The sequence below is a fragment of the Lynx canadensis genome, chromosome A3, assembly GCF_007474595.2.
Source record: "Lynx canadensis isolate LIC74 chromosome A3, mLynCan4.pri.v2, whole genome shotgun sequence".
Classification (NCBI taxonomy): Eukaryota; Metazoa; Chordata; class Mammalia; order Carnivora; family Felidae; genus Lynx; species Lynx canadensis.
The window spans coordinates 24572725-24600111 of NC_044305.1; the positions used below are offsets into that span (position 1 = coordinate 24572725).

Genomic DNA, 27387 nt, shown 5'->3' on the forward strand with positions numbered 1-27387 from the left:
CTAAATTCTCATTCAGATATATTGTTTATATTTGTTTTGAGCAATTCTCTGGCTGTCATTTCTTCCTGGATTTTCTTTTGAGAATTCTTCTGTGTTATCACTTTGGCTAGGTTTCTGTCTTTTACGTATTTTAATAGCTTGTTATGTGTCCTGCACCTGTGAGTACTACTATGTTAGAAAGGGGTCATACACTGTCCAGGGCCTGGAACTTCAGGAAGTGTTTTTGGAGTGTGTTGAGTGCACTCTGTTGTGTATTTGGCTGCTCTACCCCACTGGTCAGTCCTCTACAAAGCTCCTCCTTGCTCATAGTGGTAGATTGTTTGGATCTTCCACCAGGTGTGCTTTGATTTGCTTGTTGAAGTAACCCTGGGAAAAAGGAAAGGGTAGGGAACCTGATTCCATACAAAGAGAAAAATGAAAGGGGCAAAAACAAAAACAAAAATAAGCAGAGAATCAAAGGAACTATAAGGCTTAATCCAGAGAGAGAAATAAATAAATAAATAAAATATGTATTTTATATTTTATATAAATTTATATTTAATATAAATATAAATATTTTATGTTTATATTATGTAGATAGATAGAGATATAGATATAAAGAGGAAAAAAAAAGAGAGAAACAGACTAACATATAAAACCACAGGAGACTTGTCCAGTGGTGCCTAGGACTGGTGGCTGTGCTGGTCTGGAAAAGAGGCCATCTGGTTTGTTCAGTGTCAGTCCCACTCCCGTAGATAAGCTGTTGGCAGGCTCAGAGGGGCAGGGTTTGGTTTAAGTGGGTCCCGCCTCCACTGGGGGCCGCTGTACTGGTCACTGAAGCTCCACCATATTGGTGATGGAGAGAAAAATGGCAACACCCCTATCTTCCCTACTCAGACCCGGTGTCTCAAACCATGGTGTTCAGGCAGCCCTCACAGGCAGTCAGCTTTCCCTGCTCCACAGTTCTCCTGCACCTCCTAGGCAATAGGCTGGGATTCAAAACCAAGTGCGCTAAGCAGCCCAGCACCACACGGATTCTTTTCTGATGTAGTGCCACTCAGCCTTGCTGACAAAGGGCCTTTGGCTGGCACCTGCAGGGTCTTCTATCCTTGGGGATGCAATAACCCCTCTTCCCACAGTACTCAAGGAAGGGGACTGTTCTCTCCCAGTGTGACCCCAAGATTCACTACCATGCCCAGGGGCTGGCTCCCCTCCTGCCCCCCTACCACCAGGTGTGCGCCCACGGCCAGCACAAAAGTCACACAATTTGAAAACTCCAATCTTCAGCTCCTGAAGCTGTTTACAAAGTAGAAACTGGCACTCTCTGTATTTTTCGTTCCCCAGTCCATGGTCCAGAGAGGTTTTTCTCTTGTACTAATTCAATACCACAATCTACAGCCTCTCTTTCTCTCCCTTTTGTGTCTCCACAGAAGGGTTTCCCTCCCCTCTGCCTACATTGTTTTATCTCTCCCAATTTGCATACATGCACCTCTGTCCCACCAAGCTGTCTCCCTCCACCTGTGGAGATCTTTCTGTCACTCTGCAGAATGATTTCCCGGGTATTCCAAGTGTTCTGACTTCAATACAGCTGTATTTGAGGGACAAGGGAAATCCCAGTCCCCTACTTCTCACCATCCTAACTCCCCTCTGTATGTTGGTTTTGTATCCTGTAATCTTACTGAATTCATTTAGTTGTAGTTTTTTGGTGGAGTCTTTAGGGTTTTCTATATATAGTATCATGTCATCTGCAAAGAGTGAAAGTTTTACTTCTTTCTTACCAATAGATGCCTTTTATTCCTTCTTGTCTGATTGCTGTGGTTGGGATTTCCAGTACTATGTTAAATAACAGTGGTGAGAGTGGACATTCTTTTCTTGTTCCTGACCTTAGGGGAAACGCTCTCAGCTTTTCACCACTGAGAATGATGATAGCTGTGGGTTTTCATATAAAGCCTTTATTTTCTTCAGGTATGTTCCCTCTAAACCTATTTTGTTAAGGCTTTTAATCATAAATGGATGTTGTACTTTGTCAAATGCTTTTTCTGCATCTATTGAAATGATCATATGATTTTTATCCCTTTTTTTATTGATGTGATATATCACATTGGTTGACTTGCAAATATTGAACACCTTTGCATCCCAAGGATAAATCCCACTTGATCATGGTGAATGATTTTTTAAAAAAATTTTTTTTAATGTTTGTTTATTTTTTGAGAGAGACAGAGACAGAATGCGAGTGGATTAGGGGCAGAGAGAGAGAGGGAGACACAGAATCTGAAGCAGGCTCCAGGCTCTGAGCTGTCAGCACAGAGCCCGATGTGGGGCTCAAACTCACGAGCTGTGAGATCATAACCTGAGCCGAAGTTGGACACTCAACCAACTGAGCCACCCAGGTGCCCCAATGATTTTTTAATATATTGTTGGATTTTGTTTGCTAATATTTTGTTAAAGATTTTTAGATCTATGTTCATCAGAGATATTGGCCTGTAGTTCTCTTTTTTTGTAGCGTCTTTATCTGATTTGGGTATCAGTGTAATTTTGGCTTCATAGAACAAATTAGGAAGTTTTCCTTCCTCTTCTATTTTTTGGAATAGTTTGAGAAGAATAGGTACTAACTCTTCTTTAAATATTTGGTAGAATTCACCTGTCAAGCCTCTAGCCCTGGACTTTTGTTTGCTGGGAGGTTTTTGATTACTGAATAAATTTCATTGCTGGCAATCAGACTGTTCAAATTTTCTATTTCTTCCTGATTCGGTTTTGGGAGGTTATATGTTTCTAGAAATTTATTCATGTCTTCTAGGTTGTCCAGTTTGCTGGCATATAATATTTCATAGTATTCTCTTATAATCTTTTGTATTTCTGTGGTATCAGTTGTTATTTCTCCTCTTTCATTTCTGATTTTATTTTTTTGAGTCCTCTTTTTTAAAAGTCTGGCTACAGGTTTATTGATTTTGTTGATCTTTTCAAACAACCAACTCCTGGTTTCATTGATCTGTTCTTTTGTTGTTTGTTTGTTTCTATTTTGCTTATTTCTGCTCTAATCTTCATTATTTCCTTCCTTCTATTAGTTTTGGGTTTTGTTTTTTGTTCTTTTTTCTAGTTCTGTTAGATGTAAGGTTAAATTGTTTATTTGGGATTTTTCTTGCTTCTTGAGGTATGCCTGTATTGCTATAAACTTTCCTCTTAGAACAGCATTTGCTGCATTCCCCAAATTTTGGACCATTGTGTTTTCATTTTCATGAAACATTTTCATTTGTCTCCATGCATTATTTTATTTCATCTTTGATTTCTTGGTTGACTCATTCACTGTTTAGAAGCATGTAATTTAACCTCCATGTGTTCATGTGCTTTCCAGTTTTTTCTTGTGGTTAATTCTAGTTCCATAGAATTGTGGTCAGAAAAGATGTATGATATGACTTCCATATTTTTGAACTTGATCAGAGTCGATTTGTGGCCTAATATGTGATCTATTCTGGAGAATGTTTCACGTGCACTAGAAAACAATGTGTACTTAGCTGTTTTAGGATGGAATGTTCTGAATATATCTGTTAGGTCCATCTGGGTCCAATGTGTCATTCAAAGCCACTATTTCCTTGTTGATCTCCTGTTTGGACGATCTGTCCATTGATGTAAGTGGGGTGTTAAATTCCCCTACTATTATTGTATTACTAGTGATTAGTTCCTTTATGTTTGGTGTTAACTGATTTATATATTTGGAAGCCCACATGTTAGTGCACAAATATTTGCAATTGTTATATCTTCTTATTACATTGTACCAGTTATGATTATATAGTGTCCTTCTTTGTCCCTTGTTACAGCCTTGGTTTTTTTTTTTTTTTTAATATATGAAATTTATTGTCAAATTGGTTTCCATACAACACCCAGTGCTCATCCCAAAAGGTGCCCTCCTCAATACCCATCACCCGCCCTCCCCTCCCTCCCACCGCCCATCAACCCTCAGTTTGTTCTCAGTTTTTAACAGTCTCTTATGCTTTGGCTCTCTCCCATTCTAACCTCTTTTTTTTTTTTCCTTCCCCTCTCCCATGGGTTTCTGTTAAGTTTCTCAGGATCCACATAAGAGTGAAACCATCTGTCTTTCTCTGTATGGCTTATTTCACTTAGCATCACACTCTCCAGTTCCATCCACGTTGCTACAAAAGGCCATATTTCATTTTTTCTCATTGCCACGTAGTATTCCATTGTGTATATAAACCACAATTTCTTTATCCATTCATCAGTTGATGGACATTTAGGCTCTTTCCATAATTTGGCTATTGTTGAGAGTGCTGCTATAAACATTGGGGTACAAGTGCCCCTATGCATCAGTACTCCTGTATCCCTTGGATAAATTCCTAGCAGTGCTATTGCTGGGTCATAGGGTAGGTCTATTTTTAATTTTCTGAGGAACCTCCACACTGCTTTCCAGCCTTGGTTTTAAAGTCTATTCTTACTATATAAGTATTGCTACTCTGGCTTTCTTTTCACTTCCATTTGCATGACAATGTCTCTCCATCCCTTCACTTTCAATCGGCAGTTGTCTTTAGGTCTGAAATTAGTCTCTTGTAGGCAGCATATAGTCTTATTTTCTTATCCATTCCATCACTCTATGTCTTTTGATTGGAGTATTTAGTTCATTTACATTCAAAGTAATTCTTGATATGTGTGTATTTATTGGCATTTTTTTTTATTTTTATTTATTTTTTTTTTAATTTTTTTTTTCAACGTTTATTTATTTTTGGGACAGAGAGAGACAGAGCATGAACGGGGGAGGGGCAGAGAGAGAGGGAGACACAGAATCGGAAACAGGCTCCAGGCTCTGAGCCATCAGCCCAGAGCCCGACGCGGGGCGCGAACTCACGGACCGCGAGATCGTGACCTGGCTGAAGTCGGACGCTTAGCCGACTGCGCCACCCAGGCGCCCCTATTGGCATTTTTAAAACTTGTTTTATGGTTGTTTTTGTAGTTCCTCTCTGTTCCTTTCTTCTGTTGCTCTCTTCTCTCATGATTAGTTGGCTTTATTTAGGGAAATACTTGGATTCCTTATTCTTTATTTTTTTACATACCTATTACTGTTTTTTGATTTGTGGTTATTATATGGTTTATATATAACATCTTCTGCATATAGCAGTCTATATTAAGCTGATAGTCACTTAATTTTGAACTCATTCTTTACTCCTCTCTCTCCATGTTTCAGATATTTGATATCATAGTTTACATCATTTTATTTTGTGCTTCTCTTGACTGATTCTTACAGGTATACTTTTTTTTTGACTGATTCTTACAGATATACTTTTTTTTCCTCTTATGCTTCCTATTTTCCTTACTCTTCCTTATGGTTTTTGTTTTCCATTTACAAAGTCCCCCATATCATTCTTGTAGGGCTGGTTTAGTGGTCATGAATTCTTCTAACTTTTGTTTGTATGGAAAATTCTTTATCTCTTCTTCCATTCTGAATGATAGCCTTGCTAGATACAGTATTATTGGTTGCAAATTTTCCCTTTTCAGCACTTTGAATATATTGTGCCATTCTCTTCTGGACTGCAAAGTTTCTGCTAAAAAATCAGCAGATAGCCTTATGGGGTTTCCTTTGTATATAGTTGTCTCCTTTTCTCTTGCAACCTTTAAAATTCTTTTTTTATCACTATTTTTCACTATTTTAATTACTATGTGTCTTAGTGTGGACCTTTTTGGGTTGAATTTGGTGGAGGATTTTTATGCCTCCTGAATCTGGATCTCCATTTCCCTCCTCAGATTCAGGACATTTTCAGTTATTATTTCTTGAAATACATTTGCTGCCCCAATTTCTCTTCTCCTGGGATCCCTATAATGCAAATGTTATTATGCTTGATGGAGTCACTGAAATCTCTAAGTCTATTCTCATTATGCTGTATTTGTTTGTCTCTCACCTGTTCAGTTTGACTGATTTATATTATTCTATCCTTCAGGTCACTTATATATTCCTCTGCTTCCTGTAACCTATTAGTTACCCCATCTAGTGTACTTTTAATTTCATTTATTGAGTTCTTCATCTCTGATATGTTATTTTTTTCTATCTCTTTGTCAAGGGTCTCACTTATGTCCTCCACTCTTTTCTGAAGTCTAGTGAGTATCTTTATGATCATCACTTTAAGTTCTTTATCAGGCATATTATATATTTCTATTTTGCTTAGATTTCCTGTTGTGATTTTGTCCTGTACTTTTTGTCTTCTGTCTCCTCATTTTGTCTACCTCTCTGTGTCTGTTTCTATGTATTAGGCAAGTCAGCCATATCATTTGCTCTTGAAAGTAGTGGCTTTATGTGGAAGAGGTCCTGTAGTACCCTACAGTGCAGTGTCTCCTGTTCACCAGAACCTCACACTTCAGGGGAATCTATGTGTGTTGCTTGCATCCTGCTGTTGTGTCTGAGTTACTTTTTCTTTCAGTTCAGATGTCTGCACTGACTCTCTGCCTGTTGTGGCCTGTGCTTGCTCTCTGTGGTGTAAGTAAGAACCCAGGAATCCATCTCTGAGGCACTTTAGGGCTCTGGGGTAGTGTGGGGGTGTTAGCAAAATTTGTGCTGAGCCAACAGTCCTAGGCCAGAGCTCCTGAAGCACAGTGGCTATGGTGGCCAGAGGCACATGACATCTATGTGTGTGTGGGTGGGCAGGGTTCATTCATATTAAAATTTGCACTTAGCCCAGGGCAGTGGCCATCAGTCTTGGAGTGGGGCAAGTCCTCAGGAGAACACTGGGTCAGGCACACTGTTATCAGGTATTCTATTCTATTCTATTCTATTCTATATTTTATGAGAGAGAAAGAGAGAGAGCAGGTAAGAGGAGCAGAGGGAGAAAGACAGAATCCCAAGCAAGCTCCACACAGTGTGGAGCCCAATGCGGGGCACCATGCCACAACCATGAGATTATGACCTCAGCTGAAATCCTCAGACACTCAATCCCTAGCCAATCATCTTTTATGAACATCTAGGTTGTTTCCACTTTTTCAGAATTATAAATGACAATGTGTAAACTTCCATATTTATGTATTATTATGGGCTTATCTGATTACTTGATTGAAATAAAGAAGTAGAATTGATGGGTCAAAATGTATACCATTTAAAATTTGATAAGTTATTGCCAAATTGCCTTCTACAAAAGTTGAATCAGTTTACCTTCCCATTAACACTTGGGCTGTGCAGTGTTGGTATAGTGGTGAGCATAGCTGCCTTACATTAACACTTGAATCAGATTAAGGTAACAAATTGGTCCTGTATTGAGGTATTTCACAAGAGCAAATACTAAATCTCTCCAGAGAGGATAATGTCAACTTAGATCACACAAAATTCACACATATAAGTAAAGCCCTGCCAAAGACGGGCTCTTAAAAATTACAAAATGCACAATGAAATATTCCACAATAAGCAAGAGTCAGCCTATGAGCTCATCAACAGACACCATAAAGAGAGTGAAAAGGCAAGCCACAGATGGGAAAAAAATAATTACAAAACATATATCTGTTAAAGGACTTGTATCCAGAATATATGGTAAAATAAAAAACAAAGGGAGACCAGTGCTCACTTTGGCAGCACATATACTAAAATTGGAACAATACAGAGATTAGCATGGCCCCTGCACAAGGATGACACGCAAATTCATGAAGTGTTCCATGTTTTCTTAAAGACTTTTAATGAAAAAACAGCAAATGGTCAAAAAATAATGATCATTTGAAACATCCTATTTTGGAGGTAACTTGGTTTTATGGATGCTGAAATATTAGGTGAAATACAGCAATTAAATCTTTTTTTTTTAATTTAAAAACCCAAAAAACAAAAACGTTACAAAACAAAACAAAAAAAAACAAAGGGAGATCAGCCTTTAAAAATTCCCTGAGAAGACAAAATCAGTTTAGTCATATATAAAGCTTAATTTAGCTTATTTTATAAGATTAACTTGACCTGGGTCATTTCTTGCTTATGCCTCGGAAAATCATAAGCAAAACTTTAACTGTTTCCCAAGCTTGATATGAGGTAATTACTAACCAATTCTCTACTATTTAAAAAAATTCTAATATTATAACCAGTCACTGTGAAGAATAAATAGTCACTGCTTTCTCATTACATAAGCTACTTTATACACCCCTGAGATTCATTCCATGCTTTGGTTTCAGTGCTCCCAGTTTGCAAACTGTCTTTTTGGTGTGTGCATGATAAATTTTTACTATTTACTGCTTTGGTGATTCATTGGTTTTACTGAACTTTTGATAGTATAAAGAATTCTTACTAATCTATAAAGACAAGAGACAACAACCTAATTTAAAAACTGAGCAAAAAAAGTCTGAAAATGTCACAAAAGATATCCAAATGGCCAACATATATATATGAAAAGATGCTCAACATTATTACTCATCTAGGTAATGTAAATAAGAACTAAAATGAGATACCACTACATGTTTGCCAGATTGGCTACAATTAAAAGGCTGATAATACCAATTGTTGATGAATACATGGAATCACTGAAATGCTTGTACATTATGAATGGGAGTCCAAGATTATACAGCCAGTTTAGAAAACTGATTGGAGTTTCTTTTCTTTTCTTTTCTTTTTAATTTTAGAGAAAGAGAGAGAGTGGGGGCAGGGAGACGGCAGAGAGAGAGAGAGAGAGAGAGAGAGAGAGAGAGAGAATCTCAAGCAGGCTCCATTCATGGAGCTCCAGCATGGAGCCTGATGTGGGACTTGATCCCACAAACCTGGGACCATGACCTGAGCCGAAATCAAGAGTCAGACACTCAGCCAACTGAGCCACCCAGGTACTTCCTGATTGGAGTTTCAATGAAATTAAACATTTTTTCAAAATTGATGTAGGAAATAAAAACCTTAGATATAGGAAGCATAAAGGATACTAAGCATATTAATAAACCTAAATCCATACCTAGATACATTACAGTGAAATTATCAAAACCTAAGGGAATATGTTAACACAACCAGAGAAGGTCTAGAAACAATGACCTACCCAGTAGTAATTAGAATCTCTAATGCCCAGGGGAGCCTGGGTGGCTCAGTCAGTTGAGTGTTGGACCCTTAATTTCAGCTCAGGTCATGATCTCATGGTTTGTGGGTTAAAACTGTGCATTGGTTTCCACGTTGACAGTATAGAGCCTGCTTGGTATTCTCTCTCTCCCTCTCTCTCCTTCTCTCTCAAAATAAAATAAAATAAAATATAAAATAAAATATATAATATAAAATATAAAATAAAATATAAAAAATAAAATACAATATGATTGGCTAAGAGTCTGAGTTCTTTTGTCTGTTCATTTGTTTTGTTTTTAAATTCCACATATAAGTGAAATCACATATTAGTTGTCTAGTTAGTTGACTTATTTCACTTAGCATAATACCCTCTACATCCACCCAAATTATCACAAATGGCAAATCTCACTCATTTTACAGCTGAGTAATATTCCATTATGTGTACATACCACATCTTCCTTATCCATTCATTTATCACTGTACACTTAGGCTGCTTCCATATCTTGACTATTGTAAATAATGCTGCAATAAACATGTGGGGTGCACACATCTTTTTGAATTAGTATTTTTGGTTTATTTGGGTAAATATCCAATAGTGTAATTACTGAATCACATGGTATTTCTATTTTTAATTTTTTGAGGAATTTCCATACTGTTTTCCATTGTGATTACACCAATTCACATTCCCACCAACAATGCACAAAGGCTCCCTTTTCTCTACATCCTTGCCAACATTTGTTATTTCTTGTATTTTTGATATTAGCTTTCTGACTAGGGTGAGGTGATATCTGGTGGTGGTTTTGATATGTACTTTCCTGATGATTAGTGATGTTGAGCATCTTTTCATCTGTCTGTTGGCTATCAGTATGTCTTCTTTGGAAAAATGTCTAGTCAGGTCCTCTGCCATTTTTAAATCAGGTTGTTTGGAGCTTTTTGGTGTTGAGAACAAACTGGTGGTTAGCCAGAGGGGATGTAGATGGGATGATGGGAAAAATAGGTGAATGGGATTAAGAGGTACAAACATCTAGTTATAAAATAAGTAAGCACAGAGATGAAAAGTACATCATAGGGAATATAGTCAATAGCACTGTAATAATTTTGTATAGTGACTACACTTCTCCTGGTGAGCATGAGTAATATGTAGAATTGTTGAATCAATATGTTGTACACCTGAAACGAATATAACACTGTATGTTAATTACACTTCAATTTTAAAAATCTCAGAATTGAACTGAAAGTTGTAGTGAATGCTAAATTAAGTTAAAATGAGAGCAAGTGAAATGAAATATAAAATATGATTTAAAATTATCCTTGCAAACTAAATATGTACTTTTAATTAAATGTTTTCTGTTAAGATTTAAAAAAAAAGATTGGTTAAATAAATTACAATATATCTACACAATGATATACAGAATGGCCACAGAATCCAGAAACACAGATTTATTAAAAATCAGACATTTATCCCCTTCTTGTGCACCCACTTCTTCTGGTGTACAACAAAGGGACAGGCTTATTTGGTGAAACCAGTGCCACAATCAACGGAGGCAATGCACTTCAGATGCATATGCAGGGATTGAGGGAAATACTGCATTTATGCATCATGTTCATTGCAATTTGCACAGCTCATTGAACGCTACATTGCTAATGAAGGACAACACACCGAACATATCATATTGATTTGATATTATAATATCATATCAATAAATCAATTGTTATGGGTATTTGCCTATTTTTCCAGAGTTTTATAGTTCCTCCTTATAATAAGAAGAAAGATTTATTAGTACTGGCAAAAAAAGACCACAATTTATTAACGGAAAAAATTATAGAATAGAATGCATCGTATAATGCCAGCTTTGTAAAAACATGTGTGTGTGTATTTGTATACGCATAGTAAAAATTCTGGAGGGCTTTCATATTTTATTTCCATATTGTTTCATTTTATGAGCCTTTATTTCCTTTATAACCAGAAAACCAATATAAATTTCCATTATGAAAAACTTGAACAAACAATAGTCGAAGCCGTGCTTGGGGTTAAAAGACAGTTGTCAATGTCTATAAACTGACCAATGCCTTCCTCGTTCCAAGCCGTCTCTGTGTGAATGCTGGGACTAAAGCAGAAGGGAAAGAGGTTTTAGTGAAAAATCCAGAAAGTGAGGATGAAGGACTCCAGGTATTGAGAAAGGGAAAGAGAGGGGGTACCTCTATTTGTAAAATTGAGTAGTAGAGTCAGGATATAAAGAGCTTAGATCTACCTGGAGGCAAGGAAAGTTTACCAGGGTACTGGATCCTGTTTTTTCCACATTTCTCTCTGACCTCTAATTGTTCATAATCCCAAAGAAGGGTGGAGGAGATGCTGGTGGTATGAATTCTTTATCCTCCTTTCACTTTTTAGATCGAGACTCATGGGGCGCCTGGGTGGCTCAGTCGGTTAAGCGGCCGACTTCAGCTCAGGTCATGATCTTGTGCTCTAAGAGTTCAAGCCCGGTGTGAGGCTCTGTGCTGACAGCTCAGAGCCTGGATCTGCTTCTGCTTCAGATTCTATGTCTCTCCCTCTCTCTGCCCCTCCCATGCTCATGCTCTGTCTCTGTCTCTCAATAACAAATAAAAATATTTAAAAAAACATTTTTTTAATTTAGATCCAGACTCAGGACCAAATAAGTATTAATTAGTGAGAGGAATAAGAGAGCAGGGCACTTCTGCAGGGCCTATCCAGCGATCATCTTAACTATGGCTGTATAGTTTTCAAGGTTCTCATCCTAGAATCAGGTCTGTAGGAACATTTTCAACCCATCTCACTGGGAATACATGAGGTTTACTATCCCTAGGTAACTCTTTTTTTTTTTTTTTAACTAATGTTTATTATTTATTTTTGAGAGAGAGAGACAGAGCGTGAGAGGGGGAAGAGGCAGAGAGAGAGGGAGACACAAAATCCGAAGCAGGTTCCAGGCTGAGCTGTCAGCACAGAGCCTGATATGGGGCTTGAACCCACAAACCATGAGCTCATGATCTAAGCTGAAGTCAGCCACTTAATCGACTGAGCCACCCAGGTGACACCCTAGATTACTCCTTGCACAACAGTTAGGTTTTATTACTGTCATTCTTACCAGATGCCATTTGCAGTTTGAGAGCTTGGAGTTTTGTTTTTTGTTCATTTGTTTTTTAAATAATTGCCTATCTTTCTAACTTCTCTCTATATCTTCCTGAGCAACTTCTCCAGTGTTTCTGGTCCTCTTCTTGTCAGCCACAAATGTAGTCAATATGAGGTCCATTATTTATATAAAGATGTAATTTCTATAACAACATGATCAATTATTTCTATATATCTCCATATCTCATATAAAGAGATTTAAGATTATCGATACATTCAGTTAATACAGAAGACTGCAATCATATTATAGATCCAATTATGTATTGAAAGAGCCTGGTATGTTGTAGGCCCATACTGAAGTTAGCTTCCTTCCAAAGAGAGAAATAAATATGTATTGCCAACTCTAAAAGGAAACATGCAATCTTGATATAGCCAAAGATTTCTGAAGACACGGAAGCATTAATAAAAGAAAAAATTGATAACTTGGAATTTATAAAAAGATAAAACTTTCTGCTTTTCAAAACATACTCTTAAGAAAGTGAAAAGGCAAGCCAGAGACGGGAAGAAAATATCTGCAACACATATATCGCACAAAGGACTTATATCTGGAACACATTACAAAAACTCTTACACCTCAAGAAGATGGGCAAAACAACTGAACAGATATTTTACAACATAAGCTACATGAATGGCTAAAAGAACATAAGAAAAGATACTCAACTCTACTAGTCAACAGGAAATTGTAAATTAAAACCACAATGAGATATCATTTCACACTCACTAGAATATGTAAAACTAAAACAATGCAATACCATACAAATGGCCAGAATGCCAGTAAGTCAATCTGGGCAATAATAACACTGTAAGAAAACCATTGGTATGAAAGATGAGGAAAAGGTAATGGTCTAGTCCTGGAGACTAGGTTTGAATGATAAGAGTAAACTGGTTGGTTTGGGACTAAAGAGGGATCAAAAGCAGGGAAAACAATGGAATTTGACAACCCTAAAACTCAAGGAATTAGAAGGGGGCAGGGAGTAGGAAGAGGGTATCAGATCCCAGACTTAAAATACCCCTTTATTTGCTGGTTATAGACCTGACCTGCACAATAGAATAGGGAAAAGAGAGTAAATATGCAGAGGTTATATGATTTATTCTTTGTTTCAGATATTTGTCTAATGAATGGGTAGAGGATTGGATTTAAATATTTTAGCTATTGTGGTAAGTATCATTGTTCACCAAATATTCCAGTTTCTCTTCCTACTATATATATCCCTCTTTGCAAGATTATACATTCTGCCCCATTGAATTCAGGTGGCCACATGTATTAGTTATCTACTGCTGTGTGACAAATTACTCCAAAACTTAGCAATTAAAAACAATAAATATTTAATATCTATTTCACAGTTTCTATGAGTCAAGAATTTGGGAGTGGGAGTAGCTTAGCTAGTTATTTCTGGCTTAGGGTCTCTCATGTGGTTATAGTCAAGATGTTTTCTAGGGCTGCAGACATTTGAAAACTTGACTGGAGTAGGAAGATCCTCTTCCAAGAAGGCTCATTTATATGGATGTTGGCAAGATATCTCTGATCCTCAGTGACTACTGGTGAAGGGCCTAAGGTCCTCACCATACGGGTCTAATCATTGGGTTATTTTAGTGTCCTCGTGACAGGGGCAGTTGGCTTCCTCAAGATTGAGTAAACTAAAAGAGAGATCAAGGAAGAAGTTGCAATGCCTTTTATGACCCTATCTTGGAAGTCACACATCATCACTTCTGCCATCATGTATTTGTTAGAACCAAGTGACTAAGTCCAACACTCAAAGGGAGAGAAATTAGGCTCTACTTTCTGAAGGAAGGAATTTCAAAAAATTTGTGGACATACTTTGAAAACCACCACACCTGCTGATTTTGCCTTTGCTGAATATACCAGGTCACTTTTTCTACTACTCTGTCTTTATATATTAAGCAAGAGCTGAAACACAAGAGAGAACACAATGCTCAGTATTCCCACTGACCCAACACAATTATGACCCTGAGAGTTGGTTTCACTTCTTGCATTCTCTGAATTTCTATTTTTACAAAAGCATTAGATCATAGATTTATTTACTGATGTTAGATAAGATATAGCCATATGAAGATGATATAAATCAAAATACATATGTTCAATCATAGAGTGGTCTTTTAGGTCCATAAAATTAGGATTTATCTGGTAACATCCCAGGCACAGCACAAAGTACTATACATAAACCATATTATACTAACTTTAAATGTCTCTAATAGATATACATATGCATATTAATATGGCTGGTCTGATTCGTTTTTGGTTACTATTTGCATAGAATGAGTCTTTTCATCTTTTCACTATATTCAGGTCTAACATGGGTCTCTCATGGAAAGAATATAGATGAATCATTTTTAAAATCAATTCTACCAGTCTCCACCTTCTTATTGGAGTATTTAGTTCATGTACATTTAAATAGTTACTGACCAATCCCTATCAAATAACGCCAGCATTCTTCACAGAGCTAGAACAAACAATCCTAAAATTTGTATGGAACCACAAAAGAACCCAAATATCCAAAGCAAATCTGAAAAAGAGAACCAAAGCTGGAGGCATCATAATTCTGGACTTCAAGCTGTATTACAAAGCTGTAATCATCAAGACAGTATGGTACTGGCACAAGAACAGACACAGATCAATGGAACAGAATAGAGAACCACAAAACGGACCCACAAACATATGGCCAAATAATCTTTGGCAAAGCAAGAAAGAATATTCAATGGAAAAAAGTCTCTTCAGCAAATGGTATTGGGAAAACTGGACAGTGACATGCAGAAGAATCAACCTGGACCACTTTCTTACACCATACACAAAAATAAAATGGATGAAAGACTTAAACGTAAAACAAGAAGCCATCAAAATCCTAGAGGAGAAAACAGGCAACAACCTCTTTGTCCTCAGCTGCAGCAGCTTCTTGACATGTCTTCAGAGGCAAGGGAAACAAAAGCAAAAATGAACTATTGGGACCTCTAAGATAAAAAGCTTCAGGGCACCTGGGTGCCTCAATCAGGCTCGTGGGTTTGAGCCCCGCATTGTGCTCTGCTGTAGTGGTGCAGAGCCTCCTTGAGATTCTCTGTCTCTCTCTCCCTGTACCCCTCCCTCACTCACACTGTCTCTGTCTCTCTAAAAATAAATAAATAAACTTAAAAAAAAAAAAAAGATAAGCTTCTGCACAGCGAAGGAAACAATTAGCAAAACTAAAAGGCAACCTACAGAATGGGAGAAGATATTTGCAAATGACATATCAGATAAAGGGTTAGTATCCAAAATCTATAAGGAACTTATTAAACTCAACACCCAAAAAACAAATAATCCAGTGAAGAAATGGGCAGAATACAGGAATAGACACTGTTCCAAACAAGACATCCAGATGGCTAACAGACACATGAAAAAATGCCCAACATCAAATGTATCATCAGGGAAATACAAATCAAAACCACAATGAGCTACCACCTCACACCTGTAAGAATGGCTAAAATTAACAGGCAACAACAGGTGTAGGCGAGGAGGTGGAGAAAGAGGAACCCTTTTGCACCGCTGGTGGGAATGCAAACTGGTACAGCTACTCTGGAAAACAGCATGGAGGTTCCTCAAAAAATTAAAGATAGAACTACCCTATGACCCAGCAATTGCACTACTAGGTATTTATTCAAAGGATACAGGAGTGCTGATTTGAAAGGGCACGTGCACCCCAATGTTTATAGCAGAGCTATCGACAATAGTTAACATATGGAAAAAGCCCAAATGTCCATCGACTGATGAATGGATAAAGAAAATGTGGTATATATTTACAATGGAGTATTACTCGACAATCAAAAAGAATGAAATGTTACCATTTTCTTTTTTTTTAATTTTTTTTTACATTTATTTATTTTTGAGAAACAGAGTGAGACAAAGCATGAGTGGGGGAGGGGCAGAGAGAGAGGGAGACACAGAATCTGAAACAGGCTCCAGGCTCTGAGCAAGCAGCAGCATAGAGCCTGATGCGGGGCTCGAACCCACAAACTATGAGATCATGACCTGAGCTGAAGTCAGATGCTCAACCAACTAAGCCACCCAGGTGTCCCTGTAATGTTACCATTTTCAACAACATGGATGGAAATAGAATGTATTCTAAACGAAATAAGCCAGTCAGAGAAAGACAAATATCACATGACTTCAATTTAAAACAGATGAACATAAGGGAAGGGAAGCAAAAATAATATAAAAACAGAGAGAGAGAGAAACCATAAGAGACTCTTAAATACAGAGAACAAACTGAGGGTTGCTAGAGGGGGTTCAGGTGGGGGAAAGGGCTACATGGGCGAGGGGCATTGAGGACCCTTGTTGGAATGAGCACTGGTGTTATATGTAAGTGATGAATCACTAAATAAATAAATAATCACTGATAACTTGTGAGGATAGCATACCACATACAGTTGTCAAATCACTATGTTGTATGCCTGAAAATAATGTAACATTGTGTGTCAACTATACTTCAATTTTAAAAAGAAATAAAAAATAATAATTACTGATTAAAAAAAAGAAAACCACCATACCATATCATTTGCTCTAATAAAATTGGTGGCATATATGAGGTCTAGGTAGAAGCTTTAAGGGCCTGTGAGTGGTTTGCCTGTGAGTGGTGTTCTTCTTCCATAAGACAGGCAATATCTCAGATAGAAAGCCTGGGTCCTAGAGTAAAGATGATGTATGGGTACCTGGGTGGCTCTAGTAGGTTGAGCATCTGACTTCAGCTCAGTTTGGGATTTCACGATTCGTGGGTTCAAGCCCCATGTCAGGCTTTGTGCTTTTGCCAAGTCTGCTTCAAATTCTCTCTCTGCCCTTCCCCCACCCCAACTTGCATGCTCTCTCTTGCTCTCTCTCTCTCTCTCAAAAAAAATGAACATTAGGGGCGCCTGGGTGGCTCAGTCGGTTAAGCAGCCGACTTCGGCTCAGGTCATGATCTCGCGGTCCGTGAGTTCGAGCCCCGCGTCGGGCTCTGTGCTGACAGCTCAGAGCCTGGAGCCTGTTTCAGATTCTGTGTCTCCCTCTCTCTGACCCTCCCCCGTTCATGCTCTGTCTCTCTCTGTCTCAAAAATAAATAAACGTTGAATAAAAAAAAAAAAATGAACATTAAAAAAAATTTTTTTGAGATGATGTAGAACAAAGCTACAGTCAGTTCACAATACTATGAGTGAGAAGTAAACCATTGCTGCTGTAAATCATTAAGATTTGGATGTTGTTTGTCATTACAGCCTAACCTAGCCTATCACGATTATTTACAATAATGGTAGGTATTATTATCCTCAATGTACAGAAGCATAGAGCTATCAGGGTGGCCTTTTCCCCACGTTCCACTTCATCTCTCCAAATCTTTAATCTATACAGAAATAGTTTCTTTGGAGCGCAAAATAAACAAACAAAACCTAGCAGATTCAGACAGTTCCAAGATTAGAAGAGATATTATAGATCATTTAACTAAAGTATCTTTTAAGAATCCTGAGTTCAGCATCCTTCCTAATTGTACAGCTTCTGATCAAAACACCACCTGTAATAAGAACTTATTACCTATTAGTGCAGTCTATTCTATCTTTGTACTATTAAGATTACAGGAAAATTCTTCCTTATATTCAGCTAATCCCGATTCCCTGCAAGTTTTACCCACTGGTCCTGGTCTTGGAGCCTCACAGATTAAATCTAAATCCTTTTCTATTTGATTGGCTTTCAGATAGTTTGAGACAATTCTACATTATCTTGGATCTCTCTTTATCACCCTTATCCCTTAAAATTCACAAAATATCTGTCCTGTTTTTATTGCTGTAGGGTTCTAATAATGGTTTTTTGTGCATTTCCTCCTAGGTAGCATTTGTGCATTTTAACACCTTGATCCCAGATAGTCAAACTAATAATGAGAATTTTAGAATACAAGAGAGGTCAGTGAGGAAGATAGTACATGCCACTGTGGAAGAAACAAAATTGTTATAGCCTGGTATTCCCAATCATTCTTGGGGAGCAAGAAAGAAAAGTTCACAAACCTCTTCCTAAGTTTCATATAGTGCACTTTAATGAAATGAAATCTCTTTTTATTCAATAAAACAATGTAAATTTTTTTTTATATATGAAATTTATTGACAAATTGGTTTCCATACAACACCCAGTGCTCATCCCAAAAGGTGCCCTCCTCAATACCCATCACCCACCCTCCCCTCCCTCCCACCCCCCATCAACCCTCAGTTTGTTCTCAGTTTTTTAACAGTCTCTTATGCTTTGGCTCTCTCCCACTCTAACGTCCTTTTTTTTTTTTTTTTTTTTTTTCCTTCCCCTCCACCATGGGTTCCTGTTAAGTTTCTCAGGATCCACATAAGAGTGAAACCATATGGTATCTGTCTTTCTCTGTATGGCTTATTTCACTTAGCATCACACTCTCCAGTTCCATCCACGTTGCTACAAAAGGCCATATTTCATTTTTTCTCATTGCCACATAGTATTCCATTGTGTATATAAACCACAATTTCTTTATCCATTCATCAGTTGATGGACATTTAGGCTCTTTCCATCATTTGGCTATTGTTGAGAGTGCTGCTATGAACATTGGGGTACAAGTGCCCCTATGCATCAGTACTCCTGTATCCCTTGGGTAAATTCCTAGCAGTGCTATTGCTGGGTCATAGGGTAGGTCTATTTTTAATTTTCTGAGGAACCTCCACACTGCTTTCCAGAGCGGCTGCACCAATTTGCATTCCCACCAACAGTGCAAGAGGGTTCCCGTTTCTCCACATCCTCTCCAGCATCTATAGTCTCCTGATTTGTTCATTTTGGCCACTCTGACTGGCGTGAGGTGATACCTGAGTGTGGTTTTGATTTGTATTTCCCTGATAAGGAGCGACGCTGAACATCTTTTCATGTGCCTGTTGGCCATCTGGATGTCTTCTTTAGAGAAGTGTCTATTCATGTTTTCTGCCCATTTCTTCACTGGGTTATTTGTTTTTCGAGTGTGGAGTTTGGTGAGCTCTTTATAGATTTTAGATACTAGCCCTTTGTCCGATATGTCATTTGCAAATATCTTTTCCCATTCCATTGGTTGCCTTTTAGTTTTGTTGGTTGTTTCCTTTGCTGTGCAGAAGCTTTTTATCTTCATAAGGTCCCAGTAATTCACTTTTGCTTTTAATTCCCTTGCCTTTGGGGATGTGTCGAGTAAGAGATTGCTACGGCTGAGGTCAGAGAGGTCTTTTCCTGCTTTCTCCTCTAAGGTTTTGATGGTTTCCTGTCTCACATTTAGGTCCTTTATCCATTTTGAGTTTATTTTTGTAAATGGTGTGAGAAAGTGGTCTAGTTTCAACCTTCTGCATGTTGCTGTCCAGTTCTCCCAGCACCATTTGTTAAAGAGGCTGTCTTTTTTCCATTGGATGTTCTTTCCTGCTTTGTCAAAGATGAGTTGGCCATACGTTTGTGGGTCTAGTTCTGGGGTTTCTATTCTATTCCATTGGTCTGTGTGTCTGTTTTTGTGCCAATACCATGCTGTCTTGATGATGACAGCTTTGTAGTAGAGGCTAAAGTCTGGGATTGTGATGCCTCCTGCTTTGGTCTTCTTCTTCAAAATTCCTTTGGCTATTCGGGGCCTTTTGTGGTTCCATATGAATTTTAGGATTGCTTGTTCTAGTTTTGAGAAGAATGCTGGTGCAATTTTGATTGGGATTGCATTGAATGTGTAGATAGCTTTGGGTAGTATTGACATTTTGACAATATTTATTTTTCCAATCCATGAGCAGGGAATGTCTTTCCATTTCTTTAAATCTTCTTCAATTACCTTCATAAGCTTTCTATAGTTTTCAGCATAACAATGTAAATGTTTTATTTTAACTGGCCAATAAGGAAACATTAAAGGCAAAACTTTTTTTTTCCTTAGCCTGTAACACTCAGAAACAGGATCAACTCTTTCTCCAAAACAAATGTGTTAATTTAAATCTGTCTGAAAAGAAACAAAAGGGAGGAGAAAGCTGTATTCTGTTCACTGACACCCTTAAAAATTATTATGTTTAGAACAATACTTTTGGCCTTATTTAGGGCTATACCAAGGAACAAAGCAAGGATAAACAGCATAAAAACGAAGTCAATGTGGTAGTATGAAAAGAAGAAATGAGTGGAAGACTGCAGAGGGGGAATCTAGTTTCTGCTTTGCCACTGCCTGGACATGTGACATGCACAAACTGCTTCACTTCTCTGGACCTCAGTTTCCTTATCTGTAAAATGTTGTAAATGGAATAGATGGCTTAGAAAGTCTTTCGGCTTTTTTCATGATAAGATTAAAAAATGTTTTTAATGTTTATTTATTATTCAGAGACAGAGAGACACAGAGCGTGAGCAGGGGAGGGTCAGAGAGAGGGGGGAGACACAGAATCTGAAGCAGGCTCCAGGCTCTGAGCTGTCAGCACAGAGCCTGATGCGGGGCTCAAACTCACAAACTGCGAGATCATGACCTGAGCCGAAGTCAGTCGCCCAACCAACTGAGCCACCCAGGTGCCCCAAGTTTAATTTTTTTTAAGTTTTATGTATTTAAAGGGCACCTGGGTGGCTCAGTTGGTTAAGCTTCCAACTTTGGCTCAGGTCATGATCTCGGGGTTCATGAATTTGAGCCCTGCATCAGGCTCTGCACTGACAGTGTAGAGCCTGCTTGGGATTCTCTTTCTCTCCCTCTCTCTCTCTGCCTCTCCCCCACTTGCACTCTCTCTCTCAAAATAAATAAACTTAAAAATTATTTTAAAGTTTTATTTATTTAAGTAATCTCTACACCCAACATGGGGCTCAAACTCACAACCCTGAGATCAACAGACACTCTTCGAACTGAGCCATATGTTTAATTTTAACTCAAAGAGGTATATACAATTTTCTAGTATGGAGGAATGGAACCACTGGTATACTGGTAAATGTTTGATAATAATATAAATGTTTAACAATAATTGGCTTTCCAGGGGGGAAAAAAGCTCTGTTTTGATGTGCAACAAAACAGTGGTGTAAATAATTCTACCATGGCCAGTTTTCAAGCTATGAACTGTTTAACAGCCTGTAGCAAAATTTCTGAAAATTAGCATTCAAAAGCCAGTAAGAGCAGGCTCCAGCACACCAGCAGATAGGACTCCATTTATTCATTTGTCTATTCCGTTAATTCAACAAACACTCCCTGAGTATTTATTATGTGCAGGTATTAAATTAACTGGAATACATAAAGGTGTAAAATTTGGTTCTTGTCCTAAGAGGTTTAGATTCTAGTAAACAGGAAATGAGTACAGACAACTCTAATGTTAGAAAGAACATGACAAATAATATAAAAAGACAGGCATAAATAAAGTACTATAAAAGTTCAGAGGAGAAAGAGACTATTGCTTTGTGAGGTTATTGGGTGGAAGGGACCTTGAGCAAGGAAAAGAGATTTCTCAAAAAGAATAAGGCTACATGTGGGGTGCCTGGATGGCAGTCGTTTGGGCATCTGACTCTTGGTTTCAGCTCAAGTCATGATCTCACGGTTCGTGAGTTTGAGCCCCGCATAGGCCTCTGTGCTGTCAGTGCAGAGCCTTCTTGGGACTCTCTCTCTCTCTCTCTCTGGCCCTCCCCTGCTTATACTCTCTGTCTCTAAACAAACAAACAAACAAACAAACAAACAAATTTTAAAAAAAGAATAAGGCTACATACAGGTATATTTTTTAAAAATTTTTTAATGTTTATTTTTATTTTGAGGAGAGAGAGAGACAGAGCATGAGTGGGAGAGGGGCAGAGAGAGAGAGAAAGAGACAGAATCCAAAGCAGGCTCCAGGCTCTGAACTGTCAGCACAGAGTCCAATGCAGGGCTCTAACCCACAAACTGTGAGATCATGACCTGTGCTGAAATCACACACTCAACTGACTAAGCCACCCAAGTGATCCAAAGATATTTTTTGTTTAGAAGAGTTATCTAATAGGAAAGAAGTAGCAGTGTATGTTGGGAAACTAGGAACCTGAGAAGAAATACTTAGAGGAAGCTAGAAATAAAGAGGCCAAAAAGTGATTATATAGGTAGGAGAATAATAAAAGCCACCAGGTCAGATGGCTCCACCAAGAAGAACAATCTTAAAATGGAAGGAGTTTAATACCATTATGAGGAAACTGAAATGCAATTTAGAAAATAAGATAGTAAGGAAGGTTTAGGTCATTCCTAAGAAGGACAATTCTTATAGTTTAGAATTTCATTCCAAGTTTCTTACAGATTTTACCAGTGAGATCATAGAGTTACTCCCAGTAATCACCAGGAATCAAGGACAATAAGGAATCTAGAAAAATGTAAAGGTGGCCTTAATTATTACACATAGGGGAAAAATGATTTGTAGAAATGACAGCCCAGTTAGTGACTTTAATTCTTTGCAATACCCTAAAATGAAACAGATGATTTGTGAACACTTGGAGAAAGGTAAAATATAGAAATGGGTATGAGTTAATTAAAACAAGTCATACCAAATAAATTACACTTCTTGTATGGATATAGCTGGCAAACAGATGAAAGACATCCTCCATTAGTTAGGTATGATGTATCCTGATTTCAGATTTGTATTTGACAGATTATCTCATGGTGACAGTGGTGATACATAGGAGAAATAGGTGCTACTTGAGAAGTACAGTTAGTTGAATTTGTAGCTGTCTACATAGAAGGACCATGTGACCTGGACAAAGGTCTATAGTAATGGGCCACACTGGCCTTGTCCCTTCAACATTTTTATCAACAAATTAGGGAAAGGTACATAATCTATGTCTTCAGCATTAATGTTTAACATCAAGATAGGAGATATAACTCAAATGGTGAGTTAGAACCAGACTGAAAAAAAAAAAACCTTCAAAGGTAAACTAGCAGTATGACATAGCTGCTCTAAAAATCAAAAAAGGGGGTGCCTGGGTGGCTCAGTCAGTCAAGCATCAGACTTCGGCTCAGGTCATGATCTCACAGCTTGTGAGTTTGAGCCCCATGTCAGGCTCTGTGCTGACAGCTGGGAGCCTGGAGCCTGCTTCAGATTGTGTGTGTGTCTTTCTCTGCCCCTTCCCTGCTCACGCTCTGCCTCTCTCTCTCTCTCTGTCAAAAAAATAAATAAATAAATAAACATTAAAAAAAATTTTTTTAAAGAAAAAAAAAAGTGGTCATATTTAAATGACGTACAATATCCAGGTGCCTAGGTGGCTTAGTCATCAGTTTGTGAGTCATCTGACTCTTGATCTCACCTTAGGTCATAATCTTAGGGTCATGAGTTCAAGTCCAGTATTGGACTCTGTACTGGATGTGGAACCTACTTAAAAAAAAAAAAAAAAGATGTAAAATATCTAGGAACTGATCAGATCATATCTGGAAGATGGTATTTAATTACTTAGTCTCTTAGTTTGTAAAATGGGGATGATGATGATACCTATTTAACAGGGTTGTTTGTGACAAAAAAAAAAAAAAAAATCTCTAGCTGCCATCTTGCGTCCCTACATGTGTATACCTAATCTCAACTGGTCCACCTGAGACCCCTGAGCACCAACCCTAGTCCCCCGCATGGCCCACATCCACTCCAACAAGATGAAAGAAACTATCATGAACCAGTAGAAACTTGCCAAACTGCAAGCACAAGTGTGCATTGGTGGGAAAGGAACTGCTCCCTGAAAGAAGAAGGTGGTTCATAGAACAGCTACAGCATATGATAAAAAAACTTCAGTTCTCCTTAAAGAAGTTAGGGGTAAATAATATCTCTGGTATTGCAGAAATGAATATACTCACAAACCAAGGAACAGTGATCCACTTTAACAACCCTAAAGTTCAGGCAAACGCTTTCACCATTACAGGCCATGCTGAGACAAAGCAGCTGACAGAAATGCTCCCCAGTATCTTAAACCAACTTGGTGCAGACAGTCTGACTAGTTTAAGAAGATTGGTTGAAGCTCTGCCCAAATAATCTGTGGATGGAAAGGCACCACTCACTACTGGAGATGATGATGAGGAGGATGATGATAAAGTTCCAGATCTTGTGGAGAATTTTGATGAAGCTTCCAAGAATGAAGCAAACTGAATTGAGTCAACTTCTGAAGAAGAAAAAACTTGAAGCAATTACTGGGAGCTGCTATTTTACATTATGACTGCTTTTTAAACATTTTGTTCATGGATCTGATAAAATCTAGATCTCTAATATTTTTAAGCCCAAGCCCCTTGGACACTGCAGCTCTTTTCAGTTTTTGCTTATACACAATTCATTCTTTGCAGCTAATTAAGCTGAAGAAGCCTGGGGATAAAGTTTGAAACAAGGTTAATAAAGTTCTTTGCCTAGTAAAAAAATAATAATAATAAGATAATATATTAAGGAGCTTAGAAGAGTGTTCAAAAGAAAGCATTCAATAAATATTAGGCATAATAATATAGCCTTAATTGAAAAATTATGTTCTAAAATATATGAAAAGGTTAGCATTATAAATTTACTTATATTTACTTTATTTTTATTTTCCTAAAGTGTATTTTAAATTTCTGAAGGTGATCTGAAGTTCTAATATTCTAGGTATTGAACAAATGAAGTCTTACTCTGTTTATACATTTCCAGGTCAGAAAAACTCTCTCTATATCTCCCTCATCAGGCTTCATCCTACTATGCCATACTTTTATTTGTTTATATGGGTGACAAATTCTTCTGTTAACACTCATAAGAACTGGATACAAGTAAGAATAGGAATTAAGTTTACCAAATCTGTGGGGGTACTCCTGTGTTTTAGATAAAATCTGTCTTATAAAAATATAAATGATTAAGGAACTCTTCCTTTGGAAGAAAACATATTACTTTGTTTTTACTTTATTGTTTACCCCCAGTTTAAGCCTAAATTTAACAATGAAAATAGAATTTTCCTGGAGTATATGGCACTTTCTGTCTTTTCTAAGTACAGAATTACAGGAACATTTAATGACAAATATTTTCCTCACAATACCAGTCAACAAATCTGCGGAAACACTGATTTATTGCTTATTAGAAGCTGAGAACAGTAATAATAGGATATGTGGGAAATTTCAGAGGCAAAGATATATAGTTGACCCTTGAACAACACAGGTTTGAACTGTGTGGGTCCACTTTGCATGGATTTTTTTTTCAATAAACATACTGGAAAGTTTTTTTGTGATTTGTGACACTGAAAAAAACCTGCAGGTAGGAGGCATCACAATCCCAGACTTCAAGCTATACTACAAAGCTGTAATCATCAAGACAGTATGCTATTGGCACAAGATCAGACACTCAGATCAATGGAACAAAATAGAAAACCCAGAAATGGACCCACAAACGTATGGCCAACTAATCTTTGACAAAACAGGAAAGAATATTCAATGGAATAAAGACAGTCTCTTCAGCAAGTGGTGCTGGGAAAACTGGACAGCAACATGCAGAAGAATGAACCTGGGCCACTTTCTTACACCATACACAAAAATAAACTCAAAATGGATGAAAGACCTAAGTGTAAGACAAAAAGCCATCAAAATCCTCAAGGAGAAAGCAGGCAAAAACCTCTTTGATCTTGGCTGCAGCAACTTCTTACTCAACACGTCTCCAGAGCCAAGGGAAGCCAAAGCAAAAATGAACTGCTGGGACCTCATCAAAATAAAAAGCTTCTGCACAGCGAAGGAAACAATCAGCAAAACTAAAAGGCAACCGATGGAATGGGAGAAGATATTTGCAAATGACATATCAGATAAAGGTCAGTATCCAAAATCTATAAAGAACTTATCAAACTCAGCACCCAAAAAAAAAAAATAACCCAGTGAAGAAATGGGCAAAAGACATGAATAGACACTTCTCCAAGGAAGACATCCAGATGGCCAATCGACGCATGAAAAAATGCTCAACATCACTCATCATCAGGGAAATACAAATCAAAACCACAATGAGATACCACCTCACACCTGTCAGAATGGCTAACATTAACAACTCAGGCAAGAACAGATGTTGGCGAGGATGTGGAGAAAGAGGATCTCTTTTGCATTGTTGGTGGGAATGCAAGCTGGTGCAGCCACTCTGGAAAACAGTATGGAGGCTCCTCAAAAAACTAAAAATAGAACTACCCTGCGACCCAGCAATTGCACTACTAGGCATTTATCCACGGGATACAGGTGTACTGTTTCAAAGGGACACATGCACCCCCATGTTTACAGCAGCACTATTAACGATAGCCAAAGGATGGAAAGAGCCCAGATGTCCATCGATGGATGAATGGATAAAGAAGATGTGGTATATATATATAATGGAGTATTACTTGGCCATCAAAAAGAATGAAATCTTGCCATTTGCAACTACGTGGATGGAACTGGAGGGTATTATGCTAAGTGAAATGAGTCAGTCAGAGAAAGACAAAAATCAGATGACTTCACTCATATGAGGACTTTAAGAGACAAAACAGATGAACATAAGGGAAGGGAAACAAAAATAATATAAAAACAGGGAGGGGGACAAAACAGAAGAGGCTCATAAATATGGAGAACAAACTGAGGGTTGCTGGAGGGGTTGTGTGAGGGGGGATGGGCTAAATGGGTAAGGAGCATTAAGGAATCTACTCCTGAAATCATTGTTGCACCATATGCTAACTAATTTGGATGTAAATTAAAAAAAATAAAAAGTAAAATTAAAAAAAAAAAACCTTCAGGTATACTGTGTAGCCTAAAAATATTGAAAAAATTTAAAAGCTATGTATGTCACAAATGCATAAAATATATGTAGGTATTACTCTATTTTATCAGGTACTCCCCCCAAAATATACACAAGTCTATTACGAAAAGTTAAAATTTATCAAAACTAATGCACATACTTACAGACCATACGTGGTGCCATCCACAGTCAAGAAATGTAAGCAACATGAAGCTGCAGTGTTAAATCATAACAGCATAAAATTAACTGTAGTATATATTGTGCAGCTGTAATAGTTTTATAGCCATCTCTTGTTGCTACTGCGGTAAGGTCAAGGGTTGCTAATATCCATTTAAAATGCTGTATGATCTGTATGCGCAATTCATCTCTCCAGTAAATTGCCAATCTCAATAAAAAGTGATCTCTCACAGTTCTGGTGTGTTTTTCCTGTGTTTAGTGCAATACCATGAATCTTGAGTAACACCATAGGACCCATACAAAGTGCCACTAGTGATGTTGGAAGTGCTCCCAAGAACAAAGTCATGACGTTGTAAGAAAAAGTTGAATTGCTTGATATGTCCCATAGACTGAATTCTGCAGCTGCAGCTGCCACCATTTCAAGAAAAATGAATTCAGT

General features: G+C 37.7%; 1 non-coding gene and 1 pseudogene across 1 annotated transcript; both read left to right on the forward strand.

Annotated features, from left to right (window-relative positions):
• The first annotated feature begins 7521 nt into the window (after window positions 1-7521).
• LOC115511409 lies at window positions 7522-7625 on the forward strand. The gene has a single exon (XR_003968052.1). It is a non-coding gene; the product is annotated as a U6 spliceosomal RNA (small nuclear RNA).
• A 16055-nt stretch (window positions 7626-23680) lies between these two features.
• LOC115509639 lies at window positions 23681-24337 on the forward strand (annotated as a pseudogene).
• The last annotated feature ends 3050 nt before the right edge of the window (window positions 24338-27387 follow it).